Source organism: Pinus tabuliformis, chromosome 3_2 (assembly GCF_031772625.1).
Source record: "Pinus tabuliformis cultivar Carrire ecotype Pingquan chromosome 3_2, CPIR1, whole genome shotgun sequence".
NCBI lineage: Eukaryota > Viridiplantae > Streptophyta > Pinopsida > Pinales > Pinaceae > Pinus > Pinus tabuliformis.
The window spans coordinates 1,287,199,656-1,287,223,374 of NC_142302.1; positions in this window are offsets into that span (position 1 = coordinate 1,287,199,656).

Sequence of the window (23,719 nt, forward strand, 5' to 3'; positions counted from 1 at the left end):
TAACCCAAGTTTTATTCTTGCTTTAATTACCTCGGTTCTAACATCATTTACCACTTGATGTGAATTTACAGGGGTTTTACTTCCCTTGAATTTCCATTTCCAACATGGGAAGGGCATAGTTTTCAAGGTAAAATATTTTATTTCTTCCTATTATCCCCTTAACCCATGTTTTATTCTTGATTTAATTACCTCGGTTCTAACATCATTTACCACTTGATGTGAATTTATAGGGTTTTCATACCTTGATTATATTTATTAATTTATTTATTTTTAATGATTCCAAAGGTGCCAAGTTTGTCATGCCCTTCAACGACTTCCCTTGAATTTCCAAGGGTGTCACGCCTAACAGTTTATTTGTGATTCCAAGGGTGCCAAGTTGGTCACGCCCTTCAAGAAATTCCCTTGAAGTTCCAAGGGTGTCACGCCACTTGCCCTTCAAGCATCTAGTGGCTATGAGGAAAAAGTAAAGGTGTAACGACACAGACCACTATCATGTCTTATGTTTCCTGCTATATTGAGACTAATGGTGTGGGGGATCAAGGAATCTACCTTGATGCGCGCCCCTAGTAAAATCTTCATGAGCGACCCAAATTTGGGACCTGCCCTCACGACATCGTTATCTTCAAGGCAAAGGTGTTTCAACCTTTCTAGCCTAAGTCACGGTGGGAGTGCTAGTGGGTGAGATCAGGGACACTATCCCTCCCCTCCCATGCAGTTCCATCAATTTTTACAGCCCCATCACCCATGTGTGAGTCATTCGACCAAGCAACTAACATGTGCCTACAACCATTAACATGTATTTAGAATTTATAAAAAGCTTCAAACTGAACTTCAAAATTTCAAAGACAAAATATTCATTTCCATCAAACCAGATGTCATCGACTCATCACATGCGAGTGCATCTGGTGTTTCATGTCATACTCGATAACCATTAGTAGAAATGTTTCACAGTGCTAGTCATTGACATAATAACATCATCAACATGACATATTCATCCACATCATTGTTCATCGTGAACCATAACCAATGTAAGTAGCCAACATAAGGAAAACGTCCATCACAACTATCATCAACATGACATCAGTAGAAATCATACATATCCATCAAATATATCATCATCATAACACCGAATAGGAAATAAACACATCCATCACATCCACTAATAGTAGATTTAAGTGTTTGGATCCTCAATCTAAGGTCTCCAAAGAATAATGTGTGAGCCTTAAGGTTAAATCAATGTTAATGTCATATCAAGGTGAGTCAACTAGAGCAGGGCACTACATACACCCCCTCTTAATAATGGACTTCGTCCCGAAGTCAATAGAACATAAAAGGATAATGGTGATGCATATCCTCATAGTACTTTCAATCGGTTGTATTAGGACTATATTTTTCCCCCTAGACCTCTATTTTTTAACATTATTATGGTCCTAATAATGCCACATCTAAATTAATTACCAAAATTGATCATATCTTGCATGCTTATCCAATACATTCAATATGCTTGGCATAAATTTTTAATGGGCTCTAATAATTGTAAATCAACATATTTACCTTTTCTTTTACCACATTTAGACATTTTTACTCCACCTAAATTTATGTATACATTATGGTGGGTAGTAATTGTTGGTAAATATTTTATTCATTTAAATGTAATAATAGCCAAAATGTCTTATGTGGCTCATATGTATTAGCAGTTTACCAACAAATTATTCAGAATTAATAGTCAATAATTTCCATTTTCTTAATAAGGAAATTCAACAACCAATTTTCATGAGAAAATTATATTCTTACTATGCATAGTCATAAAAGAAGTGATATACCATCACTAATGTTTGATAAACCTATTCCCCGAGGAATTGCACAATTGCATGAGAAGAAACATGGCATTCAATTATACAAATAATGTTTAATCTAGCCATATAATGATAACAAGGTTGATTGTAAGAGCAAAAACGCAAACACTGTACCATTTTTACTAATTCAATTAATTACTCAAAATATGTATTCATTTGCAAGAATCTTATGTCATTCCCCAATCAATTACTAAAAGAAGTGATATACCATCACTAATGTTTGATAACCCTGTTCCCAGAGGAATTTCACAATTGCATGAGAAGAAACATGAGATTCAATTATACAAGTAATGTTTAATCCAACCATATAAAGATAACAAGGTTGATTGTAAAAGAAACAACACAAATAAAATACTAGTTTTACTAATTCAATTTATTACTGAAAATATGTATTCATTTGCAAGAATTTTATGTCATTCCACAATCAATTATTAATTCCATCTATCCACTCACTAAAAGTAAATTTTTATCATATGTTTTTCTTCCATCATTCAAATTTAATCAAATATTATTCTATAGACCAATATTTCTCTTATTGAATGCCAATGTATTAGTTGACATGATTATCTTAGGTCAAAGTGGTGAATAAATCAAGAAGATTTATTTAAGTTACATATAAAATATTACTTTATTTATTTGATTTTTTTAATAGATAGTAGGTAATTAATGTATAGAGACCTTGTAGCATTCCAAAATTCTATATACAGAGATCATACATTTCTATACCCATTTTTAAATATAAGCAGTGTATCATTCCTTGTTGTACAACAATCAATCTTACATTGTGTATAATACAATATTTTCAAATGGTTATTTAAATTACCTTTAAAAATTATATATAAATGTGAATTATTTACTATCAAATTACGACAACACATTAAGTGTCTCAATATATATAATACATATACAATTCTTATTAATATATAATGCAACAAGGCAATTTTTTTGTTCTCCTTATAATCATATTATACATATAACCTGTTGTACCATTTCTTGATTTTAAAATAAAAAAATCATTGTTTTTATGTTATACTTTATTAATTTCTAAATCTTTATTAACATGCAAGTTCTTTTAATGTCTGTTAACATATAACAAACTTATTTATTCAATCTGGCAAAACATAGAGTATAAATGTGATACTAATGAACTTATTTGTTCAACCCAGAAAAACATATGAGTATGAATGTGATACGAACATGTTAATATGTATGGGATGCAAATATATTATTTATTTATACATATAATTATGGTGTCCATTATAATTTTTTATAAATTGTATGATTGAAAACACACATAATACATACCCAATATCTCTATAAAAAGTATACTAATAGTTATTTGTTAACCTTTCACTTTAATAATTTTATTATAATTCTTAAATATACAATTAGTAACTTGGATCTATATAAAGTTAATTATATAAAAAGTTGTATCTATATATTTTAACCTTTCACTTTAATAATTTTATTATAATTCTTAAATGTACAATTAGTAACTTGTATCTATATAAAGTTAAATTATATAAAAAGTTGTATCTATATATTTTATTTGTATCTATATAACTCTCTTTTTACAAACTACGTCTTTTTACTGTCCCTTTTAATTAATCGTTATTTTTGAAAGTTTAGCCATTTCATAATAAAATAACGCCTGGATGATATTTGTCTTGTTCGTCTTAATTTTCAAAAATATTTTTATGCCTCCCATCACTAAGTTGGATTGCAAGGTTTTCCTTCTTAACCGTACAAATTTGTGTGTATTTACAAATTATTTTTGTTCGACTGAATGATATCATTTATATTAAAATTATGGGCATCTCATAATTCATAAAAGATTATGAATTATAATTATTTTGGGAGAATTATTATCTTAAAAGGTGCTATTAGTAACTTAAATACATATAAAACAAAATTATTAGTGTCATTTCGTGCACGTAAATATCAAATCATAGTGAATTAAATATCAAATTACATGGTGAATTGCTCTTCCGTTGTACCTAGAACCCTCGTGATGCAAGCAAATGGATGCTCTGGATTAATCACCGCTTTGGAGGTGGTATTTTGTCAATTACTTACCCTAACTCTTTACCCTAACTCCTTAAAGAGTGGAGGGAATGTAGGGGATGCAATTTACCATGGTAAGTAAAACAACATTATTTAAAAGAGTTAACACAGATAAGTCAAGTTTGCACGCACAGATTGACTATTTCACTCACCATGTGAAGCAATTACTAGATGAGTAAGAGAAGAAAATTGCTTGATTGGTTCAGTCATCACTATACGAGCTGTGGACAAGGCTTTCAAATCTCTCTCGCTGCAACTCTTGAGTCCATTTGGTATCACGGTAACATGTTATACAATTAATACAACGGCATAGAGGTATGGTCAACTCCAGTTATAACCTATTCCTCCAGTGATGCCAATAGGTGTATTATAGGTTTTGAATACTAACGGTTCATAATACATTTAAAATAAATTGGTTGATATCCATAGGAAAATTATCTCGAACCTTATGGTTTTGGTGGAGAGAGAGGATCCCTAATTAGAATTGGGTTTGATGCTATTTGTTAAAGTCTCATTGCTGAGGATATTAGGCTTGTTTACAATCACTCCTTCAATTTGTTCTCTCAGAGCCACCAACACATTCTCTGGGGATTCGAATTCTCCAGAATCCAATTCAACTTCGCTTATAATCAAAGCTCTATTCATCACTTGAACTTGAAAGGTAAAATCAGGTGCTACTCCACCAATCTCTAAGATGTTTTTTTTAAACGATGTTCCGTTTTAAGAACAACGCGTTATTTCTCCATAAAAGAAAGAGCATGATATTGTGTTATAAATTAAAAATCCATTGTCATTTCCTCATTAATACCTCTTGAGATAAATTGGAATTAAGCGAGTATATGTTACTACTATTAAGGTTAACATCAATCAATATCGATCATATACTGGAAGCCTGCAAAATTTGAAAGGAATCCATTGTTGTATTCAATGTTTTAATATATATATATATTCATTCACATTCACATTCATTGTTGAGCTCCTTCTGTAAAAATGAACTACGAGGAATAGAGAAAAATGGATTCCACAATCAAAAGGAATTTTCTACTTAAAAACTTAAATGGCAGTTGATATGAGAGCACATAGATTTCATATTAAACAAATTATTATTCTTTTCAAATGTTAATTGCGTCATGAGATTGAATATGTAAATGCCATATACAATAGGAATTTGCTAAATATTATTATTATTATATAGTAATAGAACATAAAATAACAATTCTAATTAAATATTACTCTATTATGTGTTTGTTTGGTCAAGTGGTCTAAAGCATCTAAATTAACCTCTAGTCTGAGAAATCTAGGTTCAAATCAACCGACACCATTGTGACATAGAATTGTGTATTGATCCCACACACTAGGCTTTGAATTCCGGAACAACTCCATTTTGTTTTAGACTTCAACACTGATGGATAAGCTTGCTTATTTTTATTATTATTGAATTTTTTTCTTAGTAATACATGCTCACTATTCTTGACTTTGATCATTGTAATTTTTCTTTTCTTTCCAATAATAGATGGTCACTTGTCATTACAAAAGGTCATTGTTTGCAATATAGTTCTTGTGACTATTTAATTTGTGCGACTTCAATGGATTTCCTAAGTCTCTTTTCTCTCACACATATATATCCAATGAATAACCAATAACAACAACATGTCGACCAATATCCAGATCGATCCAAAATTGAAATTCCCTTCCACTCTCACAAGGGATCTTATGAAACATTGGAGAAATGCCTTTTAATTACTATTGTGAAGCAATGTGTGTGTGGCTGCAAAGCTTGCATAGGGACCAAAGAATTGCAGGCATGTGGAGATTATAGAGCGGTTAAAACTTGGTAGATGTTGTATCTCTAAGATGATAATGGTCAGCGATCATGCCAGGGCATCTAAGATGATTGTTTTGACGTTTTGTTTTAATTTGGAGGACCAATGTAGGAAACATATTTAAAACAGTGATGCCTAACCTTTTGAATAACATTAATATCTAAACAGAAGGTTGCTATTAAAATTCACAAAGTGATATAGCTTACATGGTGGTGAGCAGAAATAGAGAGATGGTATGACTATCACAGTCTTCAAATTGAAAATTAAATAATCATAAGTAAAAAAACCTTTAAACTATGTTCAAAAGGTTTAACAAAATATGCTTAAGCTTACAACAGATGTTGATGATATTATGATTTAGAGGGAATTAATAAAACAAACAGTTTATATAATTCATTCTCTTTATAGATGATCACTTCAGAAGCTTATAAGAATAATTGAAACACAATTACTCCTACCTGGTTATCTTTGTAAAACATAAGGATATGAAGAAAACACTGTGAAATAAAACTGGAAAAAACTTACAGAAAAACGAAACTGTATGAATCAGAATTCAGAATCCATTTGCTTTTGTATTAATGATTTAGAAAAGTCAAGTACATTCAATGTTTAGAAATGCTTCTTCAAGGGTGCAACCCTTAATAACTCATGAAAGAGAGTTATTTATACAATGATAGAACTGAGAAAATATCTTAAACTATTTTACAAAAATAGATAATTACAAAATCAGGAATATAAACTGCTAGCCAATCTGGCACTATTTTGGTGTTGAGTTGTTGATGACTGTTGCTGAAAAAATTGAGAACTGTTGAACTTGTAATGATTGTTCCTGGTTGAATGTTGTTTGATCACCCTCTAGTCAAGTAAATCAGTTAATTCTTCCCAGTGTTTCTTATCTGGGATAGATATCTTGGTTACCGTTCTATAAATTTCATCCATCTCTGTATATTTTGTACAAGTAGGTTTTACTAAAAATATATGTCTAACTTCATTTAAAATGAAGAAGGTGTCCCTCAGTGCATTTAGCACCACTCTTAGTGTTGTTGTGCCTCTTATGTTTCAAACTGAAGCTGCATTGGTGCCTACCTTTGTAAGCCTTCGAACATAATCCTTAATAGGAATTAATTTTTCGTTTATCATAAGCATAGAGGGCAAACTTCTGCTGGTCAAGGGTTTTAACCTGCTGAAAAAGTGTTGAACTATTGTATTCACATTGTTGCAATTTTCTTCCAACTAGAGGATGAGGTTCTTCTTGGTAATGATCTTCTTTACTTCCATTATATTTGATGTCCCGTTATTTATCCCTAATTCTGCAAGCTCATAGTTGGCTTTAGAATTGAGGAACTTGATTATATCAGAAGCAATTTATAGCATATCCTCAAGCTCTTTAGAAATAGTTTCAACAGTTTGTTGAGCTTTCTCCAAGAGGTCTTTTTGATCAAATACTATCTTGATATAGGGCCAGATATCCTTAATTTCTTCAGTAATTTCTTCCCACAGAATTTTCCTTGCTAAATCCAATTTGTTTCCAAGGTAAGATTCTTTGAGTTCCCTCTGCAATGCTTCAATCTGACCTTTTGCTCTCTACAACTCAGCTGCATGTGAAGTGTCTGCAACTACTTTCATATGCTGTAACTCCTTGAGTTCATTCTGCAACTTCTTGATTTCTCCTGTCTGAATAGACAAGTTCTAAACAGCTTCAGCAAGCTGTTCAGCTCCTTCTGTTGTACCTGTAGTTGATGTTGTGGCTGAAGTAGAAACCCTGGTTACAGGGATTGCTGCAAGGGGTACTACATCCATTGGAGTTTGAGCTATTTTGACAACTTCCTCTTTCTCCTTGACCAGTTTCTCCATCTGCTCTTCCATCTGTTTTATTTGCAGATTTTGTTCCATGATGAGCTTCATCATGTCAGACTTCTGAGTTTTAGTTTCTTCAATCTCTTTAGCCATCGGGTCGTCGGAAGCTGGAAATTTGAGTTGCTTCTTTAATGCTACAACTTCAGCATTTTTCTTCTTAATTAGTTCTTCTGCAGCATTTATGTTGGAGGGATCATATCCCATCTTCAGCACCAGATCTTCTAAAGATTTGATCTTTGTGTCCTTTGCCAATGAGGAGACTTTCTCCAACTTGAGCTGTGACTGTGTGTTTGCTAAGGTAACTTGCAACTTTGACAAACTCATGGCAGTATGAGTTAAAGTGGAAGAAATCATATGTATAGTTTGTTTGTGCATCTCAATTTGATCAATTGGATGCGCATCCTTTACATTAAACTCAAATGAGGATTGCTTCTAATAATGTACATGAGTTTTGGGTTGTGGAATCTGAGATTGCAGGAAAGTGCAATTTCCCTTTCTCAGAGTCAAAGACTGAAAGAAGTCTGGCCTGAGAGCTGGAGGAATGTTTCCAGAACTGCGTGTAGGTGTTCAATTTCAACTCTTCATTCTTCTTTTTAATCTCACTGAAAACATGAAAGATTTCCTCCTCCTTGTCCTTCTGAATGCTTCCACTGGTATAAATTACTTATTGTTCATGAGAAGTAGTGGAATGAGTTAGGGACTGGGTAAACTGTCCACCAGACTCTGTATAAAGCACAGTATCTCCAAGTCCATCAAATGTTGTTTTTTGAGACTCATGTGTTGCTCCAAAAATCACAAAGATCCTAGGTCTCTTCTTTCTATGCACAATCCTAAAGCCCTGGCTTGATGCTTCAGTTGCAGGGGATGATTGTTCTTCCCTTTCCCTTTTAACTCTCTTTTCCTGTGCAAGTGGATTTTGCACATTTGAAGTAGAAATTGCCTGCTCTTCAGCTTCTTGGAGGGTGTTCTCTGTCTGTTCCAACTGATTTTTGTATTGTTCTATTTCAGGCCTGGCTGTGTGGTGATATGCAATAAACTTTTTTTCCACCCTGAGTTTAGAAACCACTCCCTTTGGGTCATAAGACCAAGTGAAACTGAGACCAAACTTCATTTCCTTTAGTAACCTATCTGCTTTTTCACTTGTTGCTCTAGTATTGCAAATGAATGGACCAACCTGAACTTTTAGCTTGAATTGAGATTTCTTCTTTGCTACCAAAAAGTGTACTTCATTTGCATTTAACCTTTGCCTAATATATTCCAGTGCAAAGATTCTGATGGGGAGGTACTTGGGAAGTTTGTAGGGTGAAAGATCGCAACAATAAACCCTGATTTCTATGTAGTTTTGGTAAATATACCAATCTCATGTTGTGGCTTGATCAACTAGTTGCAAAACTTTCACAATTTCATCACTGATTCTTGGTACTGGAGTGTTTCTCATAAGACTAAGAGATGGATGAATAAACAATTCTATGAACTGTTTAGAGGTAAACTCCTCTTTCTCCTTCATTCCCATTGTAGTCCAAAAGATCATTGATCGTTGGTTGCCTTCCTCATCTAGCTTCTGTAAGAAGAATGGAAATTTATCTCCTTGAAAATATATAAAAAGGTATACAAGTACTGAAGCATACTTGAATACTTCTTCAATATTAAACTGGACAGATTGCTCATGTATAGCTTCAACTAGGAATTGGCTGAAATTATAAATAACAGTGGGTTTGGAATCAGTAGAAAAGATAGACAAGAAACCTAGGGTGCCATCATTAACATATTGATCAGATTTATAACCAAGCAGATAGGACAAAATAGTGGTGATTTGCTTGGTTCTATTAGGGAACATAGGTGAGTCATAAGGAGGGTTTCTTTTAGGCAGAGGACTATCAATAGCTAGGAAAAGTTCAAGAGTCTAGGATCTTTTAGTAAAATCTAGTTTCTGATAGGCTTCTATCAGGCTTTCATGGGAAAAAGGATGGGTTGGTGTAATAGTAGGGGCCTACAACATCTTTTCAATGGACTCAGCATTGATTAAATAGAGGATTTCTCCTGTGGGTGAAATGATTGCTCTTTGGCTAGGATCATAGGATTCATGGCATTTCCTGACAAATTCAGGTGCTTTGTGTATCTGAGGGAAAATGTAGTGGGGAAGGAGGGAGTCCCAAAGTCCTATTTCATCTGTCTGATCAATTAATTGATCTTCCATCCAATAGTAAATTTCATATAAATCAAATTGAGAAGAAGTCTCAATGATTTTACAATCTTTGTCGACCAAGGGGGTATGATGGAAGTCAACCTGTGGATGTACAAGAGGATTTGGGATTTCTGCAACTTCTTTTCCCTTAGGAGGCATTTTATCAAATGAATTTGCAGACTGAAAATGATAGAAATGGAAAAATCGATCTGAAACAGAGTGATCACAGTAAAAACAGTATGACTGAAAAAGAGACAAGTGGACCTGGATGTCGGCTTTCTTCTGAACAGGACAAAATAACTACTTAATTGTCGAACCGTCTTTGAGCTATAAGGAGGCAATCTTGAATGATCAATTTAGTTACAGAAATGCACTGTGTAACCGTTTTCATGGAGGAACAGGGCTTTTAATGGAAAAATTGGAGCGGAGCTGTTGAATGAACGGTTAAATATGCATTAATTATCCAACGGGATTAATTAACGGGTCTTTGGGACATAAATTCGCAGGAGTTATGAATTGAATGAATAATGGATAGGCAACAGTTGATTGGATGGAAGAAGTGACATGGAGCGGACGTGGACATTGAAATGGAGTGGCAGTAATGATCCAGGTGGATGTTGGCAGTAAGGGTTTTCCATTACTTCTTAACAATAAATAGGCCTTCGAGCCTCATTGTAACACAGTTCAGAGGCATGTAGCTGCCACATCTCTTCTCAAAGATAAGCTACCATCGCCCTAGCTGGTTTATTTCCATTTCTGTTTGTAGCATATTTCAGTTTTTTACATTAATGAAATGAAATATTATTTCCACTACATATTTGTGTATATGGTTATCTCGTATTTTGTTGCATTCCTATTTAAATCTGGATCAGTGGTATCAGAGCGGTCTACTTTTTTTTTCTCTGTTTTTCTTTGCATGTCCCCAACGAGGTCGGGATATAAGGAGTTAGGGCTTGAATTGGTTGAACCTTTGCAAGACCAGCCTCGTAAATCCTGACGACCTCCCATGGTGGATGAAAAGAAAGACGAGGGGGCAGGAGATCCTATCAAAATCTTGCTCGAAGAAGCCCTCGAGCGACAAAGGAACGCAATGATGGACAACTTTGTCCAAATCCTTCAGCGGCTACCCAAGGGCGACGCATCGGCTTCCAACAGCTACTCTAGAAATGCCACACCGTTTAAGGTACAAGTTAATTTTGAAATCCCCATATTCGATGGTCAGATAGACGTAGATGCCATCGATAAATGGTTAAATCTGCTAGAGGGTTATTTTTCTGTTCATGATTTTTCCAGTCGGGAAAAGATTATTTTCAATCTTCTCAAAGCAGCCCCCCACGTCAAGGACTGGTGGGAAACCTACTGTGAGCATAAGGATGAAAGCACAGGCTCACTATTTTTAGCCGCACCGACTTGGGATTCATTCCAGGATGCCATCAAGGAGTAGTACTACCCTGTCAAAAGCTATGAGGACAAATACATCAAATGGACCACACTGTGGCAGGGAAGGGACCAAGATGTGGCGGAGTTCACAAACATTTTTCATACCCTTCGCACACAGTTGGGTATCAAGGACTCTAAGCTGCATTTGGTACTCGAATATCATGGCTGCCTACATAGATACATCTGGGAAGAGATGGAGTTCCTAAACATCTCCTCGCTCGGCACGACGTACCGATATGCTGCCAAAATCGAGCAAAAGTTCAAACAGAAGAAGCGAGACTTTGGATCTGCAAATCCGAATACCAAAGGACAAAGCCAAGGTGGGGTGACCCAAGACAACCCATCGAAGCCACAAGAAAAGAACAACACCACAAAGCCGAAGAAGGACACAAGAAAGTGGTGTGAGTTCCACAAGAGTCCCACTCATAAAACAAGTGAGTGTCGGACCAAGCAATCACTTGTGGCCGAGTTGAAGGCTTCAGAATTAGATGCATGTTCCGACCCAGAGTCAGAACCCGACAAGGGGAATGGCAAAGGGAAGTAGATCATTGATGCGGAGCCCAGCGCCATTGTTGCCACCGCCAAGATCCAGAAGAATGAGCCTGAAGACCCGGAGGAAGGGGAGTGCCTTTTCCACTCACAAATGTGGGTGAAGGGTTCACCACTGCAATTCATTGTTGATAGTGGGAGCCAGAATATCCTCACTTCAGCAAAGGCTGTGAAGCGGTTGGGCCTATCGACTACACCACACCCACAACCGTACGGTATCGGGTGGTTTCATGAAGGACAAAATCTCAAAGTTCACCAGCAGTGCCACCTTCCCTACAGCATCAAGCCCTTCACAGACGAGGTATTGTGTGATGTTACACCTCTGGATGTTTGTGATGTATAATTAGGCCAGCCATACTTGTGGAGGCGACATGCTGTGTGTGAGTCAAGGCCTCGTGCTATCATTATTTCTTTGTGTAATTCATTATATAGGATATTGGAGGTAGCCCCACCTAACACCACCTCTTTTATCACTGCTAAGAAAGGCAACAAGCTCATCTCCCAGACTAGGAAATTCATTTTCTATCTAGTTCGCCCCCAAAGTAAGGGGAAGATCGTCACCACATCCATGACCCCCGCGAAGGCTTCCTCCACGCAGCAACAACAACAGAGGGATACAGTCATGACAGAACACAAGAACAACTTCTCCTCACCCACAGGGGTACCACACAAGTTTCAGGTGGGCAACAAAGTTTGGTTGCATCTGCAGAAAGAATGCCTTACAAGAGCCCATCAGAAGCTCTGACCACTCGTAATGAGCTATTGTACGCGTCAAACGAAAATCGGGTGCCAAAGTTACGACCCTGAGAAGTTGATGTACCAACTTACCCAAAACGGGGCCCACAATTTGGTGTTTCATCTTCTAGGTTTAGGTTTTGAGAGGTTAAGGGTTTTCCATTATTTCTTAACAATAAATAGGCCTTCGAGCCTCATTGTAACACAGTTCAGAGGCATGTAGCCGCCACATCTCTTCTCAGAGATAAGCTACCATCGCCCTAGCTGATTTATTTCCATTTCTGTTTGTAAGCATATTTCAGTATTTTACATTAATGAAATGAAGTATTATTTCCGCTGCATATTTGTGTATATGGTTATCTCTGTATTTTGTTGCATTCCTATTTAAATCTGGATCAGGTAAACGGTCACACGTAAACCACATTCGAGAGCAACTTGAGGCAGTAAGTTGTTTCGAGATTTTAAGTTCTGAAATACTAAAATGAGGAAAAGGTGTATTAAAAAGGTGGTTTCGGAAACTTCCCATTTCGTACCTCCCCCCTCCCCCCACCGATAAAGTTCAGATGGCAAATGAGGGCCGAGGAGGGATGTGGGCCATCGAATCTCGAGGGTCCATGTGGGATGAAAGGGAAGGTGGAAGGTATTTAACATGTGAGGCGGAAGTGATGGTGGGGTCACGATTTTATGGAGGATGTGACAATTTTGAGTAATGGGGGAATAAATGAATGGTGTTTACCCAATAACATTGATGCTTAGAATTCATAGTGAATATAAAATGCAACATCATATGCACGCATTATCCAATGTTACAACTTAGGATAAAATCCTTTCATTCTCCAATTATTTCTCATATGTCTACCTACCCTTTACACTCCTAACATTTTCATTTATTCATTCGAGTGCATTTAGGCTAGCAACTCAATATTTCCTTTTAATGACTAATCTACCTCTATCCCTTATTTCCTCCATTGGCTCAGATTAAACTATTGAGCCAATTTTATTTGCTACCTATTGACAAACAATTTAAATCAAATCCAATCATGATTAAATTGTACAATTGGATTGTATGAACTTAGTGTGGCATTTAAACAATCTGCACACAACCTTTATTTGCAAAAACAAAATTGACTAAGAGTAGTGGCATTTGGATTTGCAACACTTTCAGAGTTTATTGTTTTTTCTTTCTAGCCTAACATTTTATTTTTTCCTTCATTTTTTAGGGCATCTATTCTAACATTTTATTTGATATGGACTTATTCATCAAATATCCCTAACATTTTTTATTTAATATTCTTTTTGTCCATATCCTAACTTAACATTTTTTGAAATATATTTTCATTTTTTGACTAATTGATACTAACTAGCCAAAACCAAAAAATGCTACAACAATAGGAATACAAAAATTATGGAAGACTCTTTGGAGTTGAAGAGAGAAGCCATGAAGAAATTGATTGCATCAAGAAGAGATGGGCTAGTTGTTGTGAAAGATGCCCACCTTTTATTACAACACAATGTGAGACAACCAGAATGCCCTACAACCGAAGGTTAAATGAAATGCACGATGAATTTCAAACATTGTGTGGGATGCAAAACTGAAATATACAATGCTAAAGTAGCGGTGAAACACTATGAATAATAGAATGAGTTAAGCTTTTTCTCTACAAAACATGAAAAATCTATTGAAATATTCATATAGTCACGTTAAATTTGCTAACATAAGTCTGGTGTTTTTAAAGTTGTTAAAAATATCATGGGAGAGATCAAAGTGAGAGGTTACCAAGGGTTTGTGCTACATAGAAGATTTCAAAAACATGTTAAAGGTTTTAGACGGTCAATCATTTTACATTTCCAGTTGAATTTTGTCATGTTAAATCACATTTGATTGAATGTTTGAAATCCATTTTTTTCGACTTTCACATATGCATTAGATTGAAGAGGAGAATTTTTGGCTTTTAATAGAGGTTTTATCCTTATTGAAATGCCTGGGTGAAAGGCCAATGAGGGTAATCGAGGCTCTGTTTTGGAAATAAAATAACAATCGTGTACGGTGAGTAGATATTGGATTTATTTTATATCATAATATTTTTTTTGACAAAAGTCAAATTTTTAAAATTCCAAGGAAGCAGTGTGATTCTTTGACAAGAGTAACGCATCCATTTTCACACAAAGCGCAGGTTAGAATCTAGCCATCTTTAGGTGAACCCCATTACTACTTAGGGTATACACTAACTTTGTGCAGAGGGTATAAAATGAATAAAATGACAAAAATGACGAGTTTCAAATCTAGAAACATTATGCGGAAATTAGTAAAGCTAGAAAGTAAGAGTACCACTTGGACTAAGACTATCTCAAAGGAGGAGATAGGGAAGGTGCATGTCCCATGGGTTAATGCTAGACCTTGGTTATTGTACACGTTGTTATTCTACTAGTTTGTAGTTTCTGTGGGAACATGGCTATGTTAATTAGAAAATATTGTGGAGGATTCCATGTATCTATGTTTGTTTCCAACTGTAAGATATCACATTCAGTGTAACACGTATACGTTTCATTATAGACACTCACTTTCCCTAGTACTCCACTACTATTCATTTGTTGTAATTATGCCATTTGGTGTTATCCTCCAGTACGCAAGTTGTGAAATCTGGAGTTGAAGACTTCCACTATTTATTATTATTTTTACCTATCGAAACGTGGCAATGGATCTACGCTATAATCGCAGAGGATCAACTATCAAATCAATCAAGTCAACTAGTTCTAATAACGGTTAGTTACTTAGTAAATAAATTCCTTGTAACTTAACACAATCTGGTACCTGAGCTAAGGCCTAGATATGGTTCGCATTATAGAAAGTTAGTTGTTTTCAAAGCCGGAGGTTCAACTCTATGTATCCTCCTCAATTTTATTAGAAAAATGCACTTTCTTCCAAACCCACGAACCCATCCATATATTCATGAGACACTGATAGTTCGTAAGGCATTGATCCAACATTGTTTTTAATTTACAGGTAGACCTTATCATGGTGCAGGAGCAATGATACTTTCTCGCCCTTTCTCATCTCACTATGTTGGATTGCTTATCATGAGTGTTATCAACCAACAAGAGGAAGACCGATAATAAATATATTGAAACACTATGCCTTACGGATGAGTTGATTTGGCCAGGTTGTGTACATGTAGGCGATTAAATCAGTAGTGGATACAACCATAGGTGATTTCTAGTGAACAAATAGTGAGATTATTTAACTTTGCTCAAATGTCGAGCAAGCTCAACTCCCCTCTTTGGTAGCAAGATGAAATTCCCACATGATTTAGAAACTTGATATACTCATGAGCACACTTCTTCTTATCAAAAGAGTAGGACAGGAGGAGGAGATGCGCAGAGAGAAAATAAATTTCTTCCCTTGGCTTCTAGAACAACTTCTCATGTGGGCTAAAACAAGCATCCCCAATAGGTAAAACATAAGATCAAGTTTATGTCTAAGAATATCTAGAGAAGTGGCACTACTAGCTCTTCTTATGGAACCTGAAGTGAAGGAACGAGATGAGGGGAGTTTGTCACTACTAGCTCTTCTTATGGAACCAGAAGTGAAGGAACAAGATGAGTGGAGTCTGTTGTGGTTCTTTTAGTCAAGTTGAAAGAGTGATGTGGAGACAATGATAAGATCTTGATGATAAATATGTCTTTATGCAAAGAAGGTCGAAGCAGAAGAGGAGTCAAGAAGAAGAGAAGACAATCAAGAAAACTTGTGTCTTGGTCTTGGATTGGAAAATAGGTCAAGGGTCTTGGTCTTGGTATTTGTCAATTGGAATCTCTATAAGAATCATTTGTGTGGGTTTTCCTCTCAAAGTGTGAAAGGTTTGGCTGTGGATGATAGCCTACATTTTGTTTCTCTTGTATATTTATGTTCATGGATTGATAGTCGTTTGATGAAGAAGAACATTAATAGTCTAGGTAGAATAAGATCTTAATATAAAGTTATAAAAATCACTCCCAAGTAGTTACTAATCAAGAGAAATCACATTGTAGGGACCAACATAATTTATTTTTTATTTATTTTTTTAAATAATTTTGAATAACTAGGACTATAACCATAAGCAGATAAACATTGGAAACTCATAAATATTTAAGCACTTACATCAAACATCCATAAATTTTACTTCATTACACATATCATCTATTTTACATGCCATTAACTATAGGTACAATGAAATCATATAAATAACATCATAACTAACATAGGTATCGTTCACTAGGAGACGAGATTCAATCTTGACTTGCCACTATTTGCACTCATTTGTTGTCGTTCGGCTCCAAGTGTGAATGTTTACGTGCTTAATCCAAATGTAGTGACCCACCGGTTGACCTCCCAACGTACTCCTTGGTACTCTCTTTCCTCGTAGACCCTCGAGCTACAATGGGGTTGTACAATGGAGGAAGTATGCTAACTGATAGAGGTGAGCACTCCTTGGCCCAATAGTCCCCTCTCTAAATTCCTCTAGCTCACCAAACTCAACTATATCTCATAACCACTACACTGACATAGTCTCTTCCATCCAACAATAGGGTCCCCAAAAGTCCCTTCTCCCATGGCTTGCCCCTTCTTTTATAGGAGGCTACATAGGTGACACGTCGCATTTCATGCATAATTAATTATTTTTATTAATCAAAAAGTTTGATTATTTACCTACCCGTGGGTCACCCTCTCACCAAGGCTCTCCAAAATTATTTACTTAAATTTTAATTTAAAAATAATATTTTTCCTCACTGCTATAGGGATTAATGCACGGGTGTTTGGTGACAGAGATACCCTCAAGGATCTTCTCGGGATCCTTGGCTGGCTGTCAGATTAGCTGCAGCTGGCACAGAGATACATGCATATCCATGTTAATCAAATGAGAATCAAAGTAGGAAGAAGGACTTACTACCTCAAGTCATGATGTAGTTTTGTTGGAGAGTGCAAGGTAGTGGAGTGGAAGACCCCTTATCTAGCTCCAAGATCAAAAATTGCACTAACATATAGAGATATATAATTACATGTATCTAAGCCACTCATACTAACAACATTGCATAAACATGTAAGCTAATTGCAATACCAACACCATGGAGTGGACAACACAATTGTCGTTATATATTAATGATAGAAAAGGGTGATTACAACCATTGGTTGTGTCAGCATTCCCTTACTCTTCCAGCTCCTCTCTCTCTCCCTTCTTAACCTCTTGCAGTGCCTTTGTCAGAGACTAGCTTTGACAGTCAAATAGGCAATCCTTTCAAATGTTTCCACCTTTTCCATAATGGCCCTAGCCTCGCATATATAGCATGAGAGGATAATCCTTGCCAAATCCTTCATGAGTTCCTTTGGGCAAAAGCAGAGATGTTTCCATGATTTTGTGCTCTTTCCCCATTTGTAGACTCCGTTAGGAATAATACTTCCTCTAAACAGGTCAAATCTTAACATTTCCCTGCTTTTATGAGCTGACATAGGAGTGAATATTGAGATATTTCTCAGTCCGCTTGTTCCTTTGACCCATTAAAACTCGCTTAGGTTGATTAATGCTCTTCCCAAGGCAACAAATAGAGTTACCCTAAGCACTAACACACCTGATGCATTGTTAGGAAGCTTTATAAAGTGGGTTGCTAGTTCCTGGAGAGCTTTATTTTCCTGTTAACAGATGCCCCCTAAAGTGTGAGATCAGAGGCAGGGATGATGGTTGAAATACTTTATATAACTGTTTCTTCCTTTTTGGAAAAAGGAGAGAGGATCAGAGCTTCAAGAATACTAGAAACCCAATACAACACATATATATAAAAAATCTAAAATCATGTCCTGAGTCGGGCATTCCCACACTTAGTAGCTATGTCAGAATGATTTCTCAACAAAGAGATATGATGATTGTGCCCACCGATAAGCACAATGTGGAACTTGTGTCATAATAAGATCATTCTGATGAGCTCTCTCCAAAAAATAATATACACAACTTGGGAGAGGAAACAAGGTTGAGTGACGTAAGCCTCTACCCAAGGTCTTGATTTCCACTTCATCTTAACAGCATAGTTCGATAAATGTGAATAAAGGTGTTGAGGTCGAACAAGTATGAAATCGTTTGATTACCAGTCAATAATGGAGGCTATTAACAGCCGCGAGGATGGTCACCGATAATGGTGATGGTCTCCAAGATGCACAATACAATCTCTCGAGTGCGAATAATGTTTTTGTCATCTAACACTCATAGAATCGTTTAACCAAGAGCCAATAATGAAAACCCCTGACTAAACACAAGGTAACCTGCCACTAATGTCTGCAAGTTCCAAGGCAATGAAGTGTTTCTGGATCTGCTTCCTAGCTAGAGTGTTGCAATCGATAGGAAGAGACTTGTCGAAAGGTAGGCAATAATGTGGCCTACATCAGTCAACACGAAACGGGACAAGAATGATTGTTTTTTGAAGAATAGTTTGAGCATTGGGTCAAAACGATAGAGAGAATGATGGAAGAATATGCTTGATGGTTTGATGGAGGAAACAGAAAATAAAGGTTTTCCCTTGAACAATAGAAGGCACGACACAAAGGTTTTAACCATGCAACACTAGACTCATGAACACCAAAGGGTGTTAGGATACAAAGATGCAAGAAAATCAGGGTATATAGGCTAAACTCATAGGATGGTAAGGTTCATATTGAGAGGTCGTCACAAGGAAGGTTTTGCTGAGGGAGTGCCAAAAAAATTCTTTTCGATATACTGACATAAAGCAATTGTATTGTCCACTTTCCCATCTGATTAATTTAGTGAGTCCAGACGGTAAACTCATTGGTCTTTTCATATTTCAAGAGTCTGAAAAGATCGTAAAGAGCGACACCATTCCTCATTTGTTTAATTTAATGAGTCCAGATAGGTAAACTCGGTCGTCTTTTCATATTTCGAGAGTCTGAAAAGATCGTAAAGAACGACTCGAGGGTGGTCCCTTTGTCATAGTTTTTAACTAGGTGCGACAAATGTTTAATAGTATACCCGAACAAGTTCATTTTCTATAAGTTAATCTACTGAGTCTGAATAAAGAGATAAACCTACGCTCAATAGATGTTTGCCTCATTTTGTTACGAGTACGAGGAGACGGAGTAAACTCAATATTCGTCGTGAAATTTTAATGAGTCACACAACGATAAACTCAATAGATCTTCATCAAATTTTAATGAGTCAAATGAAGAAAAATCGAAGTATCTTTTTTAGTTTAATGAGCGAGGAAAAAGAGGTAAAAGAACTGCTCATTCCTTCTTTGTAGATTTAACGAGCCCAAAGAAGGGAAAAACTCGGGTATTTTTCAATTTAAGAGTAAGAAAGAGTCCTAGAAAAGAAAGCGCTCGTAGGAGTTTAAAGAGCCGATGAAGAAAAACTCAGGGATTTTTCAATTCAAGAGCAAGAAAAGATCCCATAAAAGAAAGCGCTCATAGAGAATCGAACACGGTCATTTTTGCAATTCAACCCTGAAAGTCCTTTCATCAAAACATGAGAAATTTTCGACAATATGTTGACATAGTTCCTAACAAATATCATAGGAAATGAACTACTTCTACTTTAATGACTCTAATTAAGACAATTCATACCTCTAGAGTGACTATAAGGGAGTTTTTAAGCCTCCACTTTCACCATTTGCATCATTTTAGTGTTGTGAAAGTGTTATGGAGCTAAGGAGGAGTAGATCTTCCACGAACGATTGTGGGCAATCTAAGCGACCATTCGACTTGTTGTCTGTCCTAGATAGATGTCAAAACCTTTATCCTACATTATTTAACCTTTTTTTAGCTACATTGGGGGTGGATTTTTAGACTTTGGGGAAGCCCTAGGTCATTAAATGCGACTAACACCCCCTTTTAGGTCTAGAGGGAGCGTTAAACGCCCTTCACGACCTAGAGGGGGGTGTTAGTCCACCCTGATTTCCATAAAGGGGGGCTGAATGCATGAGGGCACATTCTAAAACCCCAGCAAGTGATTTCCCAAGAATTTTTCCCATTTGCACTAATTTTTGGGTTGATTTTTGTAGATTTTGATCAATCATGACTAGTTTATGGAGAGAATGGGCCCATGATCGACAATAATTACTTATGTGAAATGATCAAGCTTTTATACTTGCATTGCGCTGATGTGGTTTGATGAAATATGCACAGCTTGACCTGATGAAAGGTCAGGAGGAACTTTTAAACTGGTTCATTCAATGTTGGAATGAACACCAAGGGATGTTCACTATCGGGGACCATGAGCTTGCGATCGACAAAGATGAATCTATTTTCTGACTAGTTTGTCGTGCACAAGAGCACGATAAAACTTAACCGATGGTAGGCCCAATCCTCAATCCACCTTAGAGCTGATCTAATCTTATTGTATCCCAAAGAGCAGACTTGTGAGCAACAGGGTCCCTATAGAGCGAATCAGATCCAGGTCTATGAGGGTCATATTATGGATGATTTTGCACTTGGCGGGGTCTAAGAGTCCCCATATTGTGACAAAGACACTATTGCTTGCCATTGATTATGTCCAGCCGCAGATCTTCAACTGGTGTGAGGCGGTGCTTTGTCAGCTAAAGGCGGAATTGAATGCATGTAAGACCCTAACCCAATAGAGTTTTTGGTATGATACTCTCATTGTATCCTTTTATACTTGAGAGGGTGTCAATTATGCGACTGCGTATGAGTTTAGGTTCACTTGATCCGAGAGAGCCTAGGCAAAGGCGATGGGCATCTATCAATCCTCGCACTGGAGGGGGACCCATCCGGCATTTTTTCGAAGAAGATTTCTTCGAATGGCTCAGTGGTCAAATCATGATGATAGATGACTATGCCTACGAGGGCATGGACTTTACAGGTGATCCTAACTTGATACTGCCACCTGGTACAAACTGGGGGCCTCAAGGTAAGAAGGTTTTTTAGAGTAATTAAAGTATTTTTGAGCTTTTGAATTTTTATGTAATGTTTTTATTTATTTTATGGTTGAACAAGCACTGATATGAAGCTTTTTTCTTGACACGGATGTGGCACTAATGCGACCTGCAAGTGAGCCTTGCCAAGTGAGGTGAGGGGGCCAACTACCCGAAGGTGGGGGTGATGCTCAGAGTCTCTGTGAGGTTCTGAGGAACCTCGAAGGTCTGAGTATGGGTGTTCCCCCCTTTCCTATGAGGGAGATCCCTGCTCACATGCAGCGACACACTATTGGTGTGCCTGAGCAGTTTCTGGTTCCTCTTCGAAGAATAGCTAGAGTTGTCTTGTTTTTTCAGGAGCAATAGACTCTATTAGCAAGTGCATGGTATAGCGAGGTGGTGTTTATAGCGAGGCTTAGTAGCCATTTTTCACTTAGAAACACCCAAGTTTTGGGAAATTTTCTGATGTAAAACACTAGATTCGATATATATATATGTGTGTGTGTGTGTGTGTGTGTGTGTGTGTGTGTGTGTGTGTATGTGTGTGTATTGGTACGTTATGATGTAAATGTTTTTAAGTGCTTTTTGTAAATTTTTAACTGTGTAAATTTTTACTTTCATACATGTATCCATAATAAATGAGACAGATGTCAATATAACACATAGTTTGCCAATGAATCAGCAACTTTATTAAATTCTTGAGGAATGTGTTCTTATGTAATAAACTCAAATTGAAGTTCCAAGATTCGTACCCTTAAATAATGACGTAACAAGATTGGATTACGAATGTGATAATGATTTGTCAATTTCCTAATGACAAGCTGAGAGTCTAACCTGACCACCAGATTGGAGACATCTCGAGATGATGCTTTAGTGAGAAGTGAAATTACAGACATATACTCAGCAACATTGTTGGTGGCAGTACCAAGAAAGACTCCTTCGAAACAAAAAAGTTCCAACTCAGGTGTGTAAATGACCCAAGCAGCTGATGCAATGTGTCGTGTGTGACGACTGGCACCATCTACGTATCCTACGTATGCCAAGGGTAGTGAGACATATGCACAACGAGAAATATGTATGAGACGACTACTAAAAAAATACCAACAAAAATCCAGTCACATCAAAAAGACGCAAAACTTATAAATACATGTAATTACAAAGCACATGCCTAGTGTAGTACTAGGCATAATACTTTTTCAGGTAGAGCCCATTTCGGGGCTCATCGAGCGGGATTCCTTCCCAGTCCTGAAGTTCATATGCCCCTTTTGAGAGGGCCTTAGTGACGACATATGGACCGAGCCATAAGGGTTGAAGTGTTCCTGCCCCCAAGAGGTCATGTTTTTTTATCATAGAGTAAAACAAGATCTCCCTCTTGGTAAGAACGAGGCTTGACCTTTTTGTCGTACTGGGATTTGACCCGGCACTTGTGGGCTTCGAGTGCCAATTCGGCATCTCGATGGGTTTCATCCAGTTGATTGAGGTATAGCAGGTGCTCTTCTTCGGCAGTGGTGTCGAGCAAGAGTTTAATAGCAATTTGTAAGGAAGGAATATGACATTTGATAGGTAAAACTTCTTCCAAGCCATAAGCTAGTTGAAATGGTGTAAAGCTTGTAGCTGTTTTTACTGAAGTTTGATATGCCCACGGCGTAGGATATAACATTCGATGTCAGTGGGTTTTGTGATTCCCTACTAACCTTTGGATCATGGTCTTTAAGACGCCATTAATGGCTTCTACTTGGACATTATCTTGGGGGTAGTAGGAGGATGATTGGTCCTAGCGAAAACCTAGCAACAATGTTAAGTCAGACATCATGTGATTCTGAAAATGAGACCCATGGTCTGTAATAATCGTGTGGGGCACACCGAAACGACAAATACCCTGATTGAACAGGAATAACACCGCGGTTTCTCCATCGGCCCGGAAAGTGGGAAGGGCTTCGGCCCATTTCATGAAATAGTCCACCGCTACAATAATGTAGTTGTGTCCAGCAGAGGAAGTGGCGTTGCAGGTGACGAAGTCGATACCCCATTTGGCAAAAGGGCCGACAGAGATAACCAGGTGCAATAGGGCTGCAGGAGTGCACATTTTCTTTGTAAACACTTGACAAGGGTGGAACTTCTAGATAGCCTTTATACAATCTTTGAACAAGGTTGGCCAATAGTAGCCTACGCGTAAAATTTTCTGAGTAGTAGACACACCAAAAAGATGACCGCCACATGCCCCAGCATGGCATTCATTTAAAATGTGTTCTGCCTCTTCATGAGTGAGGCAACGTCAAAGAACTGTATTAACGCCACGGTGA